The sequence below is a fragment of the Bufo gargarizans genome, chromosome 2 (genome assembly GCF_014858855.1).
Source record: "Bufo gargarizans isolate SCDJY-AF-19 chromosome 2, ASM1485885v1, whole genome shotgun sequence".
In the NCBI taxonomy this organism is placed as follows: Eukaryota; Metazoa; Chordata; class Amphibia; order Anura; family Bufonidae; genus Bufo; species Bufo gargarizans.
Genome location: NC_058081.1, coordinates 711,787,419 through 711,806,611, shown reverse-complemented (window position 1 = coordinate 711,806,611; position 19,193 = coordinate 711,787,419).

Genomic DNA, 19,193 nt, shown 5'->3' with positions numbered 1-19,193 from the left:
CCCAGTGCCATTAGCTCTTCCTCACCCCAGTGCCATCAGCTCCACTCCCCCAGTGCCATCAGTTCTCTCCCACCAAGTGCCATCAGCTCTCCCCCACTCCAGTGCCTTTAGCTCTCCCCACCCAGTGCCTTTAGCTTTCCCCACCCAGTGCCATCAGCTCTCCCAACCCCAGGGCCATCAGCTCTCCCCCACCCCAGGGCCATCAGCTCTCCCCAACCAGTGCCATAAGCTGTCCCCCACAGCATAGCCATCAGCTCTACTCCCCCAGTGCCATCATCAATCCCCCCTTGTGCCATCATCTCTCCCCCATTGTGCCATCAGGTCTCCCCCCATTGTGCCATCATCTGTCCCCCCTTATGCCATCATCGCCCCCCTTTGTGCCATCAGCTTTACTCCCCCAGTGCCATAATCTCTCCCCAGTTGTGCCATCAGCTCTCCCCCTTGTGCCATCAACTCTCTCCCCACTGTGCCATCAGCTCTCCCCCCATTGTGCCATCAGCTCTCCCTCTTGTGGCATCAGCTCTCCCCCCTTGTGCCATAGTCTTAGCTACCCTGCTCCTCCTGTCACCCGGAGTGCACAGCGTCATTGGTTGCTATGACGCTGTGCTCCCCAGGCGCCCGTCCTTAGTTGCGCCCCCACCCCCTCGGTTTCACCAACTTACCTTTCCAGCAGGGGCGCCGCCGACACTCTATCATTCCACGCTGCTCTGCGCCTGACATCACACAGCGCTTCAGGTCACTGCGTGTCAGATCACGGCGTGCGTACATCAGGAGGTCAGTGCAGCGCGGGACCATGAATGTGCTGTGAAGTGTCCGGAGGCCCCCTGCTTGAAAGGTGAGCATTCCAAGCGCAGTGGGAGACCACGGAGCGGGAGTAATAGCAAGCTCTTCACTGCCGCTCTGTGGTCACATGACACAAACGAATCTTCGATGCAAAAAATTTGCATCGAGGATTTTTTTGTGTCGAATTACTCGATTTAATCAAGTAATCATTTCAGCCCTACTTCTTGTATACTTCTAGAATGGATGACATGTACCTTTACTGTGGCACATTGCTGCTGCGTTACCTCAAACTTGGGGACACAGTCAGTGAATGGCTGCAGCAACCCCACCCAGAAGTTTACACACTGGGGGACTGAAAGGAGTGTGGAAGAGACCCTCAGTGATGGAACGGAGTGGCAGAGAACAGATCAGTAAATTTTTTATGTAGACAATATTCCAAGGGACAATGAAAATTGACATATTAAAAATATTTGGTCATCATAGAGTATAGTCCCCTACTCCAGCAGAGTGGAAGCTGCTGCAAAAAGCATACATAATACATTTAATGGTGGGGGGTCTTCCAAAAGAATTGAGGTCTTCAATAGCACGGAAAAGACCATCATCTCTCTTTAACGGGGTACCCCAGGAATTAAGAAAATGAAAATACTTAAATATTACTTTATTATAAATGTATTCTCAAATACCTTCCATTACTTATGATAGCTTGTTTTGTCTGGGAAGCAATCATTAAGAGAAATAAAATGGCCACTGTCCTATTAGTGCACACAGAGCCTGTACTAATCACACAGGAAGACAAGTTACTTCAGAGCACTGAGCAATAGAGCTGCCTCACCATCCTCTGTGCTTTGCTTGTCAGGGATGATGATCCTGAATACAGCTGATCTTTACCTAAATCTCTGTAGGAATGGAGTTCATGAGGAGACAAGGAGGATGGTCAGGACAGACTGTGGTAATGAAGGCTGCAATCATGTGCTGCTGCTCATTACCCCCACCCTACTCTCTGTATTGCAAGTCTCCTTGTGAACTCCATTGCTACAGAGATTCATGTTATCAGCTGTGTTTAGGATCATAATCCCTGACAAGCAGAGCACAGAGGAGGATTAGGCAGCTCTTTAGCTCAGTGCTCTGAAGTAATTTGTGCTCATGTGTGATTAGGACAGGTTTTGTTTGTATTAATAGGACGGCAGACATTTTATTTCTCCTAATGATTGCTCCCCAGAATAAACAAGCCATTATAACTAATGAAAGATATTTGGGAATATATTTATAATAAAGTAATATTTAAGTATTTTCATTTTCTTAATTCCTGGAGAACCCCTTTAATTTCATACAGATATCTTTATGTTACCCAAAACACCCAGACACTTGCACCATTAAGCAGCAGAATGAGGAAGCCTTAAGCAACATCCCAGTTATTTGGTTAGTAAATAGCATTGCCATTTTTTTTAAATTAAATTACTCAACTTTTATATATGATGTTAATTTATATGAGAACTAGGGTTGAAGCTAAACCAGTGAATGATATCATGTGCTTTGCATTCTACGTGTGCTTACTTTGCCCTATTACACGGAGCAACAATGATTTTGCTACTGAGAGAAAAACATGTGATTTTTATACAATGATTCCAAATATGAACTCAGAATTTGCCTGACAGGCCAAGATTTTAAGTACATGCAAAGCCTATTTAGTTATAATATTAATGCATTATATTGGAGATTCCAATGGACATGTCCAGACCTGTTCGGATGCACTCAGGCTGATGTTAGCAGTAAGTATATAAGGCAAGCTGGACAGATTTTGATTAAGTGATCTGTTATAGTGCTATCAATTTTGAAACTTAAGATGGATAAACGCAAATGTGTTAACGATCCAGACAATTTCTGCTACATACAGTACAGACCAAAAGTTTGGACACACCTTCTCATTCAAAGAGTTTTCTTTATTTTCATGACTATAAATATTGTAGATTCACACTGAAGGCATCAAAACTATGAATTAACACATGTGGAATTATATACATAACAAAAAAGTGTGAAACAACTGAAAATATGTCATAGTCTAGGTCAGGCATGTCCAAACTGTGGCCCTCCAGCTGTTCCAAAACTACAACTCCCAGCATGCCTGTATAGCTTACAGCTATTAGGGCATGCTGGGAATTGTAGTTTTGCAACAGCTGGAGGGCCGCAGTTTGGACATGCCTGGTCTAGGTTCTTCAAAGTAGCCACCTTTTGCTTTGATTACTGCTTTGTACACTCTTGCCATTCTCTTGATGAGCTTCAAAAGGTAGTCACCTGAAATGGTTTTCACTTCACAGGTGTGCCCTGTCAGGTTTAATAAGTGGAATTTCTTGCCTTATAAATGGGGTTGGGACCATCAGTTGCGTTGTGGAGAAGTCAGGTGGATACACAGCTGATAGTCCTACTGAATAGACTGTTAGAATTTGTATTATGGCAAGAAAAAAGCAGCTAAGTAAAGAAAAACGAGTGGCCATCATTACTTTAAGAAATGAAGGTCAGTCAATCTGAAAAATTGGGAAAACTTTGAAAGTGTCCCCAAGTGCAGTCACAAAAACCATCAAGCGCTACAAAGAAACTGGCTCACATGCTGACCGCCCCAGGAAAGGAAGACCAAGAGTCACCTCTGCTGCGGAGGATAAGTTCATCCGAGTCACCAGCCTCAGAAATCGCAGGTTAACAACAGCTCAGATTAGATACCAGGTCAATGCCACACAGAGTTCTAGCAGCAGACACATCTCTAGAACAACTGTTAAGAGGAGACTGTGTGAATCAGGCCTTCATGGTAGAATATCTGCTAGGAAACCAAAGCTAAGGACAGGCAACAAGCAGAAGAGACTTGTTTGGGCTAAAGAACACAAGGAATGGACATTAGACCAGTGGAAATATGTGCTTTGGTCTGATGAGTCAAAATTTGAGATCTTTGGTTCCAACCACCGTGTCTTTGTGCGACGCAGAAAAGGTCAACGGATGAACTCTACATGCCTGGTTCCCACCGTGAAGCATGGAGGAGGAGGTGTGATGGTGTGGGGGGGCTTTGCTGGTGACGCTTTTGGGGATTTATTCAAAATTGAAGGCATACTGAACCAGCATGGCTACCACAGGATCTTGCAGCGGCATGCTATTCCATCCGGTTTGCGTTTAGTTGGACCATCATTTATTTTTTTAACAGGACAATAACCCCAAACACACCTCCAGGCTGTGTAAGGGCTATTTGACCATGAAGGAGAGTGATGGGCTGCTGCGCCAGATGACCTGGCCTTCACAGTCACCGGACCTGAACCTAATCGAGATGGTTTGGGGTGAGCTGGACCGCAGAGTGAAGGCAAAAGGGCCAACAAGTGCTAAGCATCTCTGGGAACTCCTTCAAGACTGTTGGAAGACCATTTCAGGTGACTACCTCTTGAAGCTCATCAAGAGAATGGCAAGAGTGTGCAAAGCAGTAATCAAAGCAAAAGGCGACTACTTTGAAGAACCTAGAATATGACATATTTTCCGTTGTTTCACACTTTTTTGTTATATATATAATTCCACATGTGTTAATTCATAGTTTTGATGCCTTCAGTGTGAATCTCAATCTTTGAATGAGAAGGTGTGTCCAAACTTTTGGTCTGTACTGTATGTGGCAAATACACTACTTATGATCAGCACAAGAATCTGACAAAGTGAGTGCGTCTTGCAGCTTGGGATGCATTTGTGTTAGTAGTGCAGAACTTCCTTGGGAACAGACGAGCTGCAAACTATTCTGAATTAGTAGATAACATGCTTGCAGCATATGAACAACTTGGCTGCCGAATGTCATTGAAAGTGCATTTCTTACATTCCCATTTTGACTTTTTCCCACCCAATTTGGGACACGAAGTGACAAACATGGAGAGCGGTTCCATAAAGATATTTCTACAATGGAGAACAGGCATCAAGGCCGCTGGAATCCCAACATGATGGGGGACTACTGCTGGTTTTTGCAACGGGAAAATATGACCGTTCACAAACGCAAAAACAGATGCCTGAAGCACTTTGAACAGTACTGGGCCGTGCTCAAGTAAGACTGTTAAACTGAAAAACAAGACTTTTTGAAATTTTGTTATTCCATTACATTTTCATACACAGTTTACTACGCAAACTTTGATGTAGATCAGGTAATTGTTGGAGTAAAACTCGTTCTGTTCAAAATTATTCAAGGCTTTCCAAGTGCTTAATTTATTTAGGCATACTTATGCATAGCAAAATTTCATGAAGTTTTACAACAATTCTGACTTTGGATTTGTAATCTGCACACTCAATTTAGTATAGGACAGATGGTTTTTGCCCAGTAACAGATAAAAAGTTATTTTTTGTTGCGTGGTGTTATATATTAGCCCATTTATACACCTGAACAGGCATTTTATTGCCATCTGGCTTCTAGGAAACACAACAATTTATGTTTTATTTAGGTCTCTCATGTGATACCACCATGTACAAAGTAAAGGTGCCAAAGTCATAAGACAGTGGGCATAATCAATCCCACCTCAATGTATAAAAAAAAATGCCCTGTGAATAACAGTAGTAGAAAATCTCCTACTTTTTTTTTTTTTTTTTTACAAATGTCTTTCCATCTTATGGACCACACAAACTGATTCCTCATGAGTTTCTTAACCACCAGTCTCTACTTTTCTTCAAGAATGGCCGGAGCGTAGCACAGCAATCTGCATACTATGTTTTACCAGATGGGTGTTCAGCATATTCGATCCTGTCATGATGGTGGACCAATCACAAGTGATCACAAACCAACCCACTCATTCCAAGCAAGCTCAAATGGTGGGAGAGCAGAAGACATTTGAAGACTACCAAACTATAATACTTGTGTAGTGGTCAAGTTGATTAAACCAATCTAAGATGGCATCATAGTCAGTGTTTAAACGTCTTGCCCCCGTGCAAGGTCTGTGATAGTTGAAGGTGTCATATCGGTGTAATCTGGAACCTGACAACAAACGAATGCTAGATTGCCACTGCAATTGATAAAGTACTACATCTCTCCCATGAATGGCTGCTCTTTGGAGACAAGATGTTGATCATTACTGGTCACAGGTCTACCCATACTGATACACCATCTTTCCAGCAGGTTTTCACTTGTGACATCAGTAATATGACATGCAAGACCTAGGTTATTTAGGTTATCTACATTTTAGCATTGTGTTGCTCTGTCTGGTCAGAGGAGCAGAGGTATCGTTGTGGGAATTTCGGTTTTCTGTATGGCCGGACACCACTGGAGCCCACCAGCTCCTTATTCACTATAATGGCATTCTTCAGGTTTCCAACAAGAAAACTGGCTTTCTGCCAGAAATAAACAATGCATGCATTCTTGCCAACAGTCTTGTTGGAAACCATATGGATCCCATTATAGTAAATTAACATTTGGTGGGCCCCATCAGCTATGCCGGTTACAGAAATTTTGGTACTCTGCTCCTTTGATGGGCCAGAGTACCAGAATAAAAAAATATTGATGTGGACGTAGCCTTAGGGCTGTTTCACACGAGCGAGTCCATTGCAGGAATCACACTCCGTGTGTGAGTGTGATCCTCTGCTCTGGACTTGCAGGAGCGCACGGCATTATCATGATTTATAATGCTATGTGTCTCTGCATGGCCTTTTTTCCACGGAATTATAGTGACATAAAGCTGTCGGTATGATTCTGTAGAAATATGGTCAAGCAGAGACACATAGCATTATAAATCATGATAATGTCGTGCGCTCTTGCAAGTCCAGAGCAGAGGATCACACTAACACACGGAAGGTGATTCCCACAATGGACTCGCTCGTGTGAAACAGCCCTTACAGTTTTTGAGTGGATAATGAGCTTCTCATTTATCACCTAGAAATACACTGTAGAACCCCATGGACTATTCTCGGTATGCAGGCACTAAATGGCCCAAGGGTAACATTAAAAGTTTGAGGCTATAAATATAACCATAATTGGTTAATATTAAAAGGGTTCTCCAGGAATTAGAAAAATTTAAATACTTAAATATTACTTTATTATGAACATATTTTCAAATACCTTTAATTAGTTATAATGGATAGTTTTGTCTGGGAAACAATCATTAGGAGAAACAAAATGGCCGCCGTCCTATAAGTACAAACATAACCTGTCCTAATCACATAATCATAATCCCTGACAAGCAGAGCACAGAGGAGGATGAGGCAGCTCTTTATCTCAGTGTTCTGAAGTAATTTGTCCTTCTGTGTGATTCGGACAGGTTCTATGTGTACTAATAGGACAGTTGCCATTTTGTTTCTCCTAAAGATTGCTCCCCAGACAAAACAAGCCATTATAACTAACAAAAGGTATTTGGGAACATATTTATTATAAAGTAATATTTAAGTATTTTAATTTTCTTAATTCCCGAAGGACCCCTTTAAGTTTTGTTATACAGTATATTAGACCTATTGTTGGGACATCAATGATTTATGGGGTGTGAGACAGTGACAGGTCTCACGCAGGTTAGAGGCAAGGAAGGGGTGGATAGTTCAGGCCACACCCCTATTCCACCACAGGTGAGACCAGCTGGAAGTAATCAGGCTGGCACAAAGCACCTCCCAGGGTGTCAGCAAGGGGGGGAGTGTGTTGCCTGTGGACAGAGGCCTGGAGGCTCTGTGTGGTCCAAGCCAGGAGGGCTGAGAGACCACTATTCCCCATGTGTGCTGAGACACTGGACTGGAGACAGTGGGCGTACTGTGCTCTGTACAGCCAGGAGGCTGTGGGACATTGGCTGAGAAAGCCGCTTGTGTTCACAGGGTGTGAACAAGGACTTAGGTGAGTCAGGAAACTCTGTGTTAGTTAGAGCCTAGCCGGGCAAGTGTTTATTATTTTATGTGGATGTCACATGTGTTAGGTGAAGCTGCGACTTCATGATAACCTGTATTGGTTGAAGTGTGCACAATAAATGCACGGTTTGGACCTGAAACCTGGTGTCCTAAAGTCGTATCTGTGAGAATGACCCCCAAATAAGAGGCGATCCCTTACAATTGGTGTCGGATGCGGGCAAGTTGTCCATGAGAGAAGGGCAACGGTCGGTTGCTAGGGGCAACGCTGAGACTGCAGGTGCTGCTAAAAGCTGTTTTTTGCTGTGTGTGGCATTAAAGGAACGGAAGCTTTTTTTTGTCCAGTGGAGCAGGTGCTGCTCATAAGAGTGTGAACTATTTTGCTGTGGTGCAAGTAAAACTGCAGTGAATTAAAGGGCCAGTAGCCCAGCAAAAGTGGACTTGTGGCTGAAAGCTTTTCCTGCTACCATGGGTCTCGGGGAAGAGTATGTCCGGCAGCGCTGGCGCATACAGCAGGCAGAAGAAATGGCCATAGCAATTGGCTACACTAAAAATGAATTGGCGAAATTTGATGCAGAGCGAGAGGCTTTGGAGGCACAGTTGCAGCTGGCCTTGAGAAATGGGTTCTCAATACTGTATGGACCCTGTACAAAGTTCCAAGAGGTTGGTGGTGTGCCGGGACTATCAGGGGAAAAGCAAAGATATGCCGTTGCCAAGGGCAACCGTCGGGAAGATAAAGAGGTGGAGAGCGGTGCGGTTCTCGGGAGTGCATATCTTCCCTGCGACTGTGTCCGGAATCCTGGAGAGGAAGTGCGGAGGTGCGGTAAAGCTGTTGCTAGGAGCAACCACAACCTTGATGAGTCCGCGGGAGAGAATGTCACTGCTTTACCAGAATGGTTGATTACAAAGGGTAAGACTGTTCCTGTTATTAACTATGTGGCAGAGCCAGTGACAGTGAGCCGGCGGCAGGGGATATCTGCTGGACCGGTAGGTGATAAGTCACACAGAGAGACAACTGTGTCTGGACAGGCGGATAAGCCTGCTGTGATTGCTCCCTCGCAGAAACCTGCAGGGGAGAAGGTTTCTGTGTTACCTCAGTTGCCCATGACCAAAGCTAGTTTTGGGATGACAAGGATCCGGGATCCCATGCTAGCCCAGGTGAGAGGTAATATTGTGCAACAGTCATGCGGATAAGGACTATCCGCTGATTTTCACTGAGCGTGAGACTCCAATGAGAACAGAGACTGATGAACTTGATGTTACAGATAAGCTTATGCATGAGGGAGTGTTGGGGTGTACTTTTCCCTTATGCTGGGAGTTGTGGAGTAATGGAGACACTTCTGCAGAGAGTGCAAAGACTCCTGCAGAACCTGTACCTGTACCTTTAAGTGAACGTGTAAGGGAAAGGACCATTGAAAACAGTGATGGTACCGTGTTTGCCGAAATGCATAATGGAAATGTGAAGTCATGTAAAATATGTGATAATAATGACATGCCTTTTCCTTTGCAGGCTGTGATTGGGGAAAAAGCTCCCCCTGTTGGTAAACATGTGTCTAATATAAAAGTGTTGATAAATGTTGAAGAAACACCGCTAGGAGACCCCATAGTAGACAATGTGGCGGGGCTAGAGGGTGTACCACACGGACCAGAGGTCGATGTGATGTCTCCACAGGTTTCTATGATTAATAAAATGTCCCGGGTGGGGATTGACTCAGGGGTGCCCCTAGAGGCCAGGGTTAATAATGACACAAGCAGTATAACTGGCCTATGTGCCGTGACAGTTAGCAACTCCGAGAGTGAGGCTACCATGTCAAGACCCATCAAAACTAAAGTGGTTACTAGTAGCGAGTCTAGCGACCAGATGACAGTTATATCTGACCAGACGAGAGTTCAGTCGGGTGACAGCCTAGTGTCTGAAGCTCATATCCTGACAGTTGTAGATGACCTGACAGGACAGTACAGCTACAAACTTGAAGATGTTTTCGCTCACTCTGCACAGTCCCTAGATACACTAGAGATGGGGCTGGCGGTTCTTGCAGAGCAACTGCAGGAATCTCCAGAGGAGTCACAGAAAGAGATTAATGAACGGAAGGAACTAGAGTCACTAATAGAAGCGGAAATTCTCCAACTTCAAGAGGAACTTGCAGCTTCTGAGCCATCCAGACTTCATGCAGAGCAGGAAAGAGATGAACCGGCTGATGAGGTTCTAAACAGCGCCTCAGAAAAATCTGCTCTTTTGGAGGAGAAAAGACATTTGGAAGCCAGGATGGCTCAACTTGATCAAGAGTTATGTGATCGCATGGTGGACCTGGACCACCAGAGACAATCTGTATCTAGATTGGAGAAGAAACAAAAGAAGTTTGACCAGCTCTTGGTTGAAGAGAAATACATATAGGCTCGATATGCCGAAGAACGTGACCGAGCGGAGGCTGATGCTCGGGAGAAAGAGTCCAAGGCCCTCTCCTTGGCTAGAGCCCTTGAAGAAGTGCTTGAGGAGCGAAATTAATTAGAGAGGCTGAACAAGCAACTCAGAGCAGAGATGGCTTCTTTTGAGCTCATGAGAGCTTCCATCTATGAGGTGGAGAAGCCTAAGCGTGCTCCCACACAGCAGGTGGAAGAAAGTGAGAAACCGGAAGAGGAAGATCCTCTGGAAGACGTCAAGAAGCCAGAGCCTGTTAAAAATGGGACTGGAGAGGGTGGCACTGTGGTGCTGGCTGTGGCAGAGAAGATGGAAGATGCTTCTGCTAAACCAGTTGATGGGGCTGATATGGATGCCGAAGACCACAGACCCGTGGTAGCGTGTAACCTAGGCCTGGAATACACCCCCTCTGCATACAGGGCCTTCCAAATAGCCAGCAGGCTGCTGAGGAAGAAGTACGAGGAGGTGAACGATCAGTTTTCGGATCCGGGCTATTACGATGGGCTGTATCTCCTGACTCCTCCACCAAAGGAGAACAGTGTCCTGGGTGAGCCTCTGGAGAAAATGACAGAAGACGAGGAGTCTGCCGAAGACCCTGGTGCCTCCTGCCTCGATGAGAAAGAGGGGGAGGGGTTAACAGGGCAAGTGTATGGTGCCATGTCCGAGAAGGCTGAGAAGGCGGTCAAAGAGACTGGAGACTTCAAGAAGACAAAGACTGAAAAAGTTAAGGCCGATGTGTTGGTCGACGTGAAGTCCCCAGGTGCTACAGAGACCAAAGTTAAGCCAAAGGGACCCGTGGCCGAAGTGGAAAAAGCCGCTAAAGAAGCAGAGGTCTCTAAAACTGCCATAGTAGCTGGGGTAACTACTGCTGGAAAGAAGGAAGAAGTGACCCAGATGCACGTAAAAGAAGCAAGTAGGGGCAAGCATGTTTTGCTGAAGGAGCCCTGTAAAGCAAAGGAGAAAGTGTCGGGATATGACCATAACTGGGAACAGTTCAGGCAAGAGCTGCAGCAGTCCAAGAAAGGACGTGAGGCGCATGTACAGGAGCCAGAGGATCTAAAAAGAGAGAGAGATCAAAATATACGACAGTGCATCATTATCACTCAGGAAAAAGTAGGAAAAGAGTGTCTGGTCATGAGATGGGCACATGAGGCCTTTAGGCAGTTTCGGTTAGGCAAGATGTTGGTTTTGGTGATAAACCAAGCTCTGCTGGCGTGGGTCTGGCAGAACAAAGGGAAGGTACGTGTCACCGAGGTTCCTGGCCTCGGTGAAATAAGAACCGGTAATTTTCTGTGTCAGCGGCAGCTAGTGCTCGCTGACACTGTGTTACTTAGTGTGGCTAAGGTGGATGCCCTCTCACCAGCCTCCCGTGGTTATGCAGGTGTTCACCCTCACGGGCTTGAACAAAGGGGGGGGGGATATGTGAGACAGTGACAGGTCTCACGCAGGTTAGAGGCAAGGAAGGGGTGGATAGTTCGGTCCACACCCCTATTCCACCACAGGTGAGACCAGCTGGAAGTAATCGGGCTGGCACAAAGCACCTCCCAGGGTGTCAGCAAGGGGTGAGTGTGTTACCTGTGGACAGAGGCCTGGAGGCTCTGTGTGGTCCAAGCCAGGAGGGCTGAGAGACCACTATTCCCCATGTGTGCTGAGACACTGGACTGGAGGCAGTGGGCGTACTGTGCTCTGTACAGCCAGGAGGCTGTGGGACATTGGCTGAGAAAGCCGCTTGTGTTCACAGTGTGTGAACAAGGACTTAGGTGAGTCAGGAAACTCTGTGTTAGTTAGAGCCTAGCCGGGCAAGTGTTTATTATTTTATGTGGATGTCACATGTGTTAGGTGAAGCTGCGACTTCATGATAACCTGTATTGGTTGAAGTGTGCACAATAAATGCACGGTTTGGACCTGAAACCTGGTGTCCTAAAGTCGTATCTGTGAGAATGACCCCCAAATAAGAGGTGATCCCTTACAGGGGCCAGATAATTTGGTTATTCTAGTGAATTGGTTTATAGTTGGTTAAACTGATGTCACTGATCTGTAATCAACCATCTCGCTGCCAATCCTCTGTTTATATTTCTCATGGCAGAAAAGGTTTTGCAATCAGAGATTTTTAATTTTGCAACAAATAAAACAAGGTAAAGTGAATAATGGCTTGGAGCCACAAGTTAAGATATACAAGGAAAAACAGACTCAAGGTGGAGAACCATATAAGAGCTTTGTCAAAAAGTGGGTGTGGACCCACTGTGCCACTAAACAGATTTGGCTTGGAACTACTTCTAAGAGCATTATCTAACTAGCCCCCGCTGGTCTTTACCCTTTAACCCCTGTACAGGGATTTGGACTCAGCTCAGGGGAACCACCAGGCTGCTAGCTCTTGAAGTAGTCAGTGACAGCTGACCTATGGGTGTCAAGAAACACATGTGCCTCCGTTCGCTCCGTTCCTGGCACCCGATTCCCAGCAGGTGTATTTCGACTTGCCGGACGATCAAGCAGCCGACTACCAGAAAGTCAAGGGTGAGATTCTGGCAAGACTGGGGGTGAATGTGTTGGTTCGGGCCAAGCGGGTGCATCAGTGGGGGTTCAACCCGGCTGAGCCTGCAAGACCCCAGTATTATAACTTACTTCACCTCTTGCAAAAATGGCTACAGCCTGACGTGCTGAGTCCCGCTGCTATGCTGGATCGTCTGTTAGCCAATATGTTCTGGAGGGCTTTGCTATACCCTCTCCAGCACTGGATCAGTCAGGTGTCTCCTGGCAATGCCCTTGAGATGGTGGACCTGGTGGAACGCTATTAAGCTACCAGGAATCTAAAGGAGGGTTCTGTCGGGAGGGGGGTCGGCAAACCCCGGAAATCTCCAACCCAGGCCCAGAGATTTGAGCCAATAAAACCCACCCGGGATGTACCCATGGCAGACTGGGCTCCGATAGTCTGCTGGCGGTGTCAGGACCCTGGCCATGTAAGGGCTGACTGTCCCCATCGGGTTGAGCTCATAGACACTAACTATGGCTACCGTCAGTCTCTATATGCCAGGAGGCTGTGTGCAACAGGTACCCCAGAGTCTCTAGATCACTTGTGCCAGGTGGAAGTGGTAGACACTCCGGCAGAGGCTCTGGTGGATTTAGGGAGTCTGGCGACCCTAGTAAGGGCTACCCTGGTGTGGTCCACTGAGTATACTGGCTGGAATGTCGGGGTGATGTACATCCACGAAGACTTAAAAGACTACCCCACCGCGCTGGTGTCTCTAACTGCGGTGGCCGGTAGATGGAATTACGAGGGCCAGCGGTAGGGGTGACTGCCACTTCAGTGGAAGAGGGGGAGACAACCCCGCTAAGTGTGATGGCAGGAGATGTGGAGGACTTGCCGCCGGGTTCTGAATTGGCAGACTTCAATGTCTCCGGGGATAATTTTGGTACCGCCCAACGTCGGGACCCAACCCTATCCCGCGCCCGGGAAAATGTGTTAATAGATGGTCAGTGTTTCCCCGCTTTCTGGTTTATCAGGATATGTTGTATTAGGTGAACCAACTATGGGGTAAGCCTATTGAACAGTTGGTGGTCCCCAATGCTTATCACAAGCTTGTGTTAGATCTAGCCCACCAACACATTCTCGGGGGTCACCTGGGGCTGCATGAAACTCAGGATCGTATTCTACAGCGGTTTTACTGGCCCAACATATTCAAAGACGTGGAAGAGCTTTGTCAGTCTTGCCCGTCAGATAACTAGCCCCCAGCCACATTTCCGTAGTCCCCTAGTATTATCAAAGTTCCGTTTGACCGAATATCTATGGACCTCATAGGCCCAGTACCAAAGTCCACCAGAGGGCTTCAACACATCTTAGATTCTTAGTCATTCTAGACTATGCCACTCGGTACCCGGAGGCAGTGCCACTGCGACATACCTCGGCCAAACTCATAGCTAAGGAGTTAATGGAGATGTTTTCCCGAGTAGTACTACCTAAAAAGGTTCTGACCGACCAAGGGACCCCTTTTATGTCCAAGGTGATGAGATAACTCTGTAAGTTGCTGCACATAAAACAGCTACGGACTTCCGTTTACCATCCGCAAATGGACGGTCTGGTAGAAAGGTTTAACCAAACATTAAAAAATATGTTGAAAAGGGTGGTGGCTAAAGATGGGAAGGACTGGGACCTCCTTCTGCCCTATCTCATGTTCGCAGTGCGAGAGGTACCCCAGGCCTCTACTGGGTTCTCGCCCTTCGAACTGCTATATGGCAGACACCCTCTCGGTCTCTTGGACGTGGCCAAAGAGGCGTGGGAACAACAACCCACTCCACATAAAAGTGTCATTGAGCCCAGATGCAAGATCGGATAGAGACAGTGTTGCCTCTTGTTAGGGAGCATATGGAGGCAGCTCAGCGAGCCTAGAGTCGGGTCTATAATCGGCAGGCTCGGGTCCGGATATTTAACCCCGGTGATAGGGTTTTGGTTCTGGTGAAGACCGTGGACAGTAAGTTCCTGGCTAGGTAGCAGAGGCCCTACGAGGTACTCGAGAAAATTGGAGATGTAAACTACAAGGTACACCATCCAGGGCGGTGAAAGCTGGAGCAGGTTTACCATGTGAATTTACTCAAACCGTGAAAAGATATGAAAACCTGTACAGAAGAGAGCCCGCGGCCAGGTTTTCTAGGAGAAGAGGTACCGGCTCCTCTGTCTAATGCAAAAATTGCTGACAGACTTTCCTCTAAACAGACTCAGGAGGCCAGGGAGTTTGTTAGTCGGAACACGGATGTGGACGCACTTCCCTAATCCAGCATGACATTGTCACTGAGCCTCAGGCAAAAGTCCAATTAAAACCATACCGTGTACCCGAGGCTCGGCAACAAGCCATATCGGAGGACGTGCAGCTATTGTTGCAGCTAGACGTCATTGAGGAGTCAAAAAGTGAGTGGGCCAGTCCTATAGTACCCAAGCCGGGCAGGACGTTGCGGTTTTGTTATGACCTTCGAAAACTTAACAAGGTTTCCAAATTCGATGCGTATCCCATGCATATCCCGTATTTTTCTATTTTGGACCTTACGAAAGGGTACTGGCAGGTGCCCTTAACGGAGGCTGCCAAAGGCCTTCATCACGCCTGAGGGGCTGTATCAATATAAGGTCTTACCCTTTGGTCTGCATGGCGCCCCCGCCTCTTTTCAGCGAGTAATGGACATTGTGCTTCGTCCACATCGTCGGTACGCTTCGACTTACCTGGACGATATTGTCATCCACAGTACCGACTGGAAAAGTCACCTACCCAAAGTGCAGGCTGTAGTGGACTCCCTTCAGAAAGCTGGCCTAACTGCTAACCCAAAAAAATGTGCGATAGGGTTAGAAGAAACTAAATACCTGGGGTATGTCATTTGGTGTGGAGTCATCAAACGCCAAGTGAACAAAATAGAGGCGATACGGAATTGGCCCCGACCTGTCACCACTAGGCAAATAAAGTAATTCCTGGGAACGGTGGGCTATTTATATGAGGTTTGTTCCCCACTCTGCTACTTGACAGGACTCTTGAAGGGACACAAGTCAATGATGGTTCGCTGAGATGATCGGGCGGAATAGGCTTTCTCCGCTTTGAAGTCGGCCCTGTGCATGTTCCCGGATTTGGTGACGCCCGACTTCAAAAGGGAGTTTATAGTACAGATCGATGCTTCCGAAGTAGGCCTCGATGCTGTACTGTCTCAGGAAGTCAACAAGGAGGAGCATGCCGTTGTCTTCCTCAGCTGTAAGCTCACCCCAGCTGAGACCCGGTATAGTATAGTGGAGAGAGAGTGCCTGGCTATCAAGTGGGCACTAGAATCTCTCTGCTATTATTTATTGGGGAGAAAATTCCACCTGGTGACTGACCACTCCCCTCTCAAGTGGATGAGCCAGGCCGAGGACAGAAATGCCCGGGTCACCAGATGGTTTCTCTCACTACAAAACTTTAAGTTTTCGGTCGAACACAGGGCAGGCCGGTTACAGGGATACACGGATGCTCTGTCCCGGGTACACTATCTGGTGTGTGTTTATCCCCTCAGGATTGAACAAAGGGTGGTATGTGAGAGGTTTAGTCTGGTAAAACAGGTATTTTCATCCCAACATGTGCTGCTGGGCTGGTTTACAGCCAGGTGAGGTCAAATACCGGACTGGATTTTAAGTGCCGGTCCGGGTTTTGGGAGCACCTGGCTCTCCTTAAATAGGCAGCTTGGCTCAGAAGCCAGGTCTCTGTGTTGGGATCTGGGAGGCTTGTGTCTGGAAAAAGGCTTGCTACCTGTTTGGCGTGAAAACAGGTTGGTGCTGCTATGGTCAAGGACTCTTTGAGGCAGAATTGCCGCATGTTGTGATTTACCACCAACACCGCAAGGTGACTTTTTGCTTGATTATGACTGCTTGTTTTGTCACTTGCTTAAAGTGTGAATAAAGCACCAAACTGTTTGATGCAAAGAACTTGTTGTTGCCTCTATACTGCGTCCACTAATCCTTTCTACCAGAAACCCCACACCTCCCATGACCATACTAAAGAAACTCCATATGACTCTCTTTGTTCTTCCAACCATTGTGATCCTTCTACAAATACAAAGTGAAAGGAGAAGAATAATTTATTGATCTCTCCATGCTGGCGCCAAGATGTTTGATACAGGGAAATCCCAGATCGGAGAATGAGGAAATCATTCAGACAAAGACAAACAAATAGCCTACATTCTGGAGGTAGGCCAGTACTTGACCATATCAATTGCCTACAAAATACAATAAACCATTGTGACAATAATACATATTGTGCAAGTAAATCGTATGAGGTGTATGAGGTTTAATGAAACAGAAATAAATGTATTATTTATCTATAAATCCCCCGTAGTAGTAATAAGGCCAATCTATAAGGCACTTAAAGAGAGCCCACAGTTATAATAAAGCCCCCTACGGTGGACCCAGTATTTATAATGCTCCCAGTACTTATAAAGCCCTGCTGCAGTGTCCCAAGTAGTTATAATGACCCCATCGAGTGCCATTACATATTATAATGTATAATGTGCCTCTTCCCCCCCAACTGCAATGCCCATTAGTATAATGTCCAGGCCTGCTCTGTCCTTTACTGTAATGTCCCCTGTAGTTCTCTGGCCTGTATTAAAATGGACTCGGCGAGTAGTGCTAGTACGGATAATGTTCTCACCCCCCCAACTCCGATGTTAATGACCCCCAATCAGACCTCAGAAAAGAGCCCCAATATAAATAAGACCCCCCTCATTCAGACTTCAGATCAGACCCCCATGACTCAGATCAGACCCTTATGTCTCAGATCAAACCCCCATGTCTAAGATCAGACCCAGAGGCGTAGCTAAAGGCTCATCGGCCCTGGTGCAAGAGTTCAGCTTGGGCCCTCCTTCCAACAGAGCTTTGTGGCCAGGGGCAGGGAAGCACATAGCCTTTGTGCTGCCTGAGGCAAAAATGAAAATAGCACCCCCCCATGCCAAATTCTCAACCTAACACCTTCCCTCCAGCCAGAAGAGTAACTGGACCAGCATGCACTTTCTATAATACTGGTGTCTTTTTATGCACCGCAAGGGTCTTTGGCCCCCCTCAGGCTCCTGGGCGTGGTTGCGACTGCTACCTCTGCACCCCCTTTAGCTATGCCCATGATCAGACCCCCATGTCTCAGATCATCCCCCATGCCTCAGATCATCCCCCATGCCTCAGATCAGACCCTCCATGCCTCAGATCAGACCCTCCATGCCTCAGATCAGACCCTCCATGCCTCAGATCAGACCCTCCATGCCTCAGATCAGACCCTCCATGCTTCACATCAGACCCTCCATGCCTCAGATCAGACCCTCCATGCCTCAGATCAGACCCTCCATGCCTCAGATCAGACCCCCATGCCTCAGATCAGACCCCCATGCCTCAGATCAGACCCCCATGCCTCAGATCAGACCCCCATGCCTCAGATCAGACCTCCATGCCACAGATCAGACCTCCATGCCACAGATCAGACCCCCATACCACAGTCACAGCAGAGCCGACAGCAGAGGACCAAGAAGCGGTGAGTACAGAGCCTGGAGAGCGCTGCATTCCAAAGTGGAATCCATCTGGTTTTGTCTTGCAAAACGGAAAGCGGGTGGATCCGTTATGCTGCCCATTTACTTCTATTATGACAGAATGACTCTTAAAGGCTTCCATGGTGCAGTCCATCATAGCATTCCAATTCTGTGATAACAGAATATTCCTACAGAACCCGAACACTGAACCCGAACTTGAAAAATGAAAGTTCACTCATCCCTTTTGATGACATGTCCTCAGAATGTGAACACCATACTTATATTATACCTGCTCACCACTCCTCAAACAGCTCAATGGCGGGAGTGATGGGAGTCGACCCCCGTTGATCTGATATTAATGACCTATCCTGAGAATGGGAGAGGGGGCGCCATTTCAGCTTTTGCCTAAGGCGCCACCCGGCCAGTGTTTTGTTCTGAATGCCGGGCCGGTATTTTTTTTTTTACTGACAATTATAATTGGCTGTATATTTTGTGGCATCCCCTGTCTCACACAGTACATGCGCTTCACACACAGGACACTACTGACCTCGATCACTACCTCAGTGCTGCGCTCTGCAGTCTGTGCACAAGTCCGACAGCATCTTCAGAACTAAAGGACCGGTGATGATGTCACCATCATGTGACCCATGCAGGGGGGTGGAGCTAAGCAGGACAGAGAAGTCCTGCTGAAGCCCTGTCATGGCAGTCTGTGGGGAAAAGGGAAGACACATGGATTCAATGTAAGAGCAAGGGAAATGCTGGGAGTTGTAGTTATCTTCTCTTATGCCTGCTCCCTGTAATGTGCTCAGATATTGAATAATAATTGTACTGATCAGTTTTATCCTAATGCATTCTAAATGGAGAGCATTCTGTTCAGTCCCTCTTATGTTTTATTGGCCGTAGAAAATACCGCAGCATGCTGCATTTTTCTCTCCGGCCAAAAATCCTAAACACTAGCCGGATCCGGCATTAATTTCCATTGAAATGTATTCGCGCGCATGCGCAGACCTTTAAATCTGTGAAAAAAATAAATACCGGATATGTTTTTCCTGATGACACCGGAGAGACAGATCCGGTATTTCAATGCATTTGTCAGACGGATCCACATCCTATTGCTATTACTGGGGCACCAATTGGGACACCAATTGGGACACTATTAATTCTA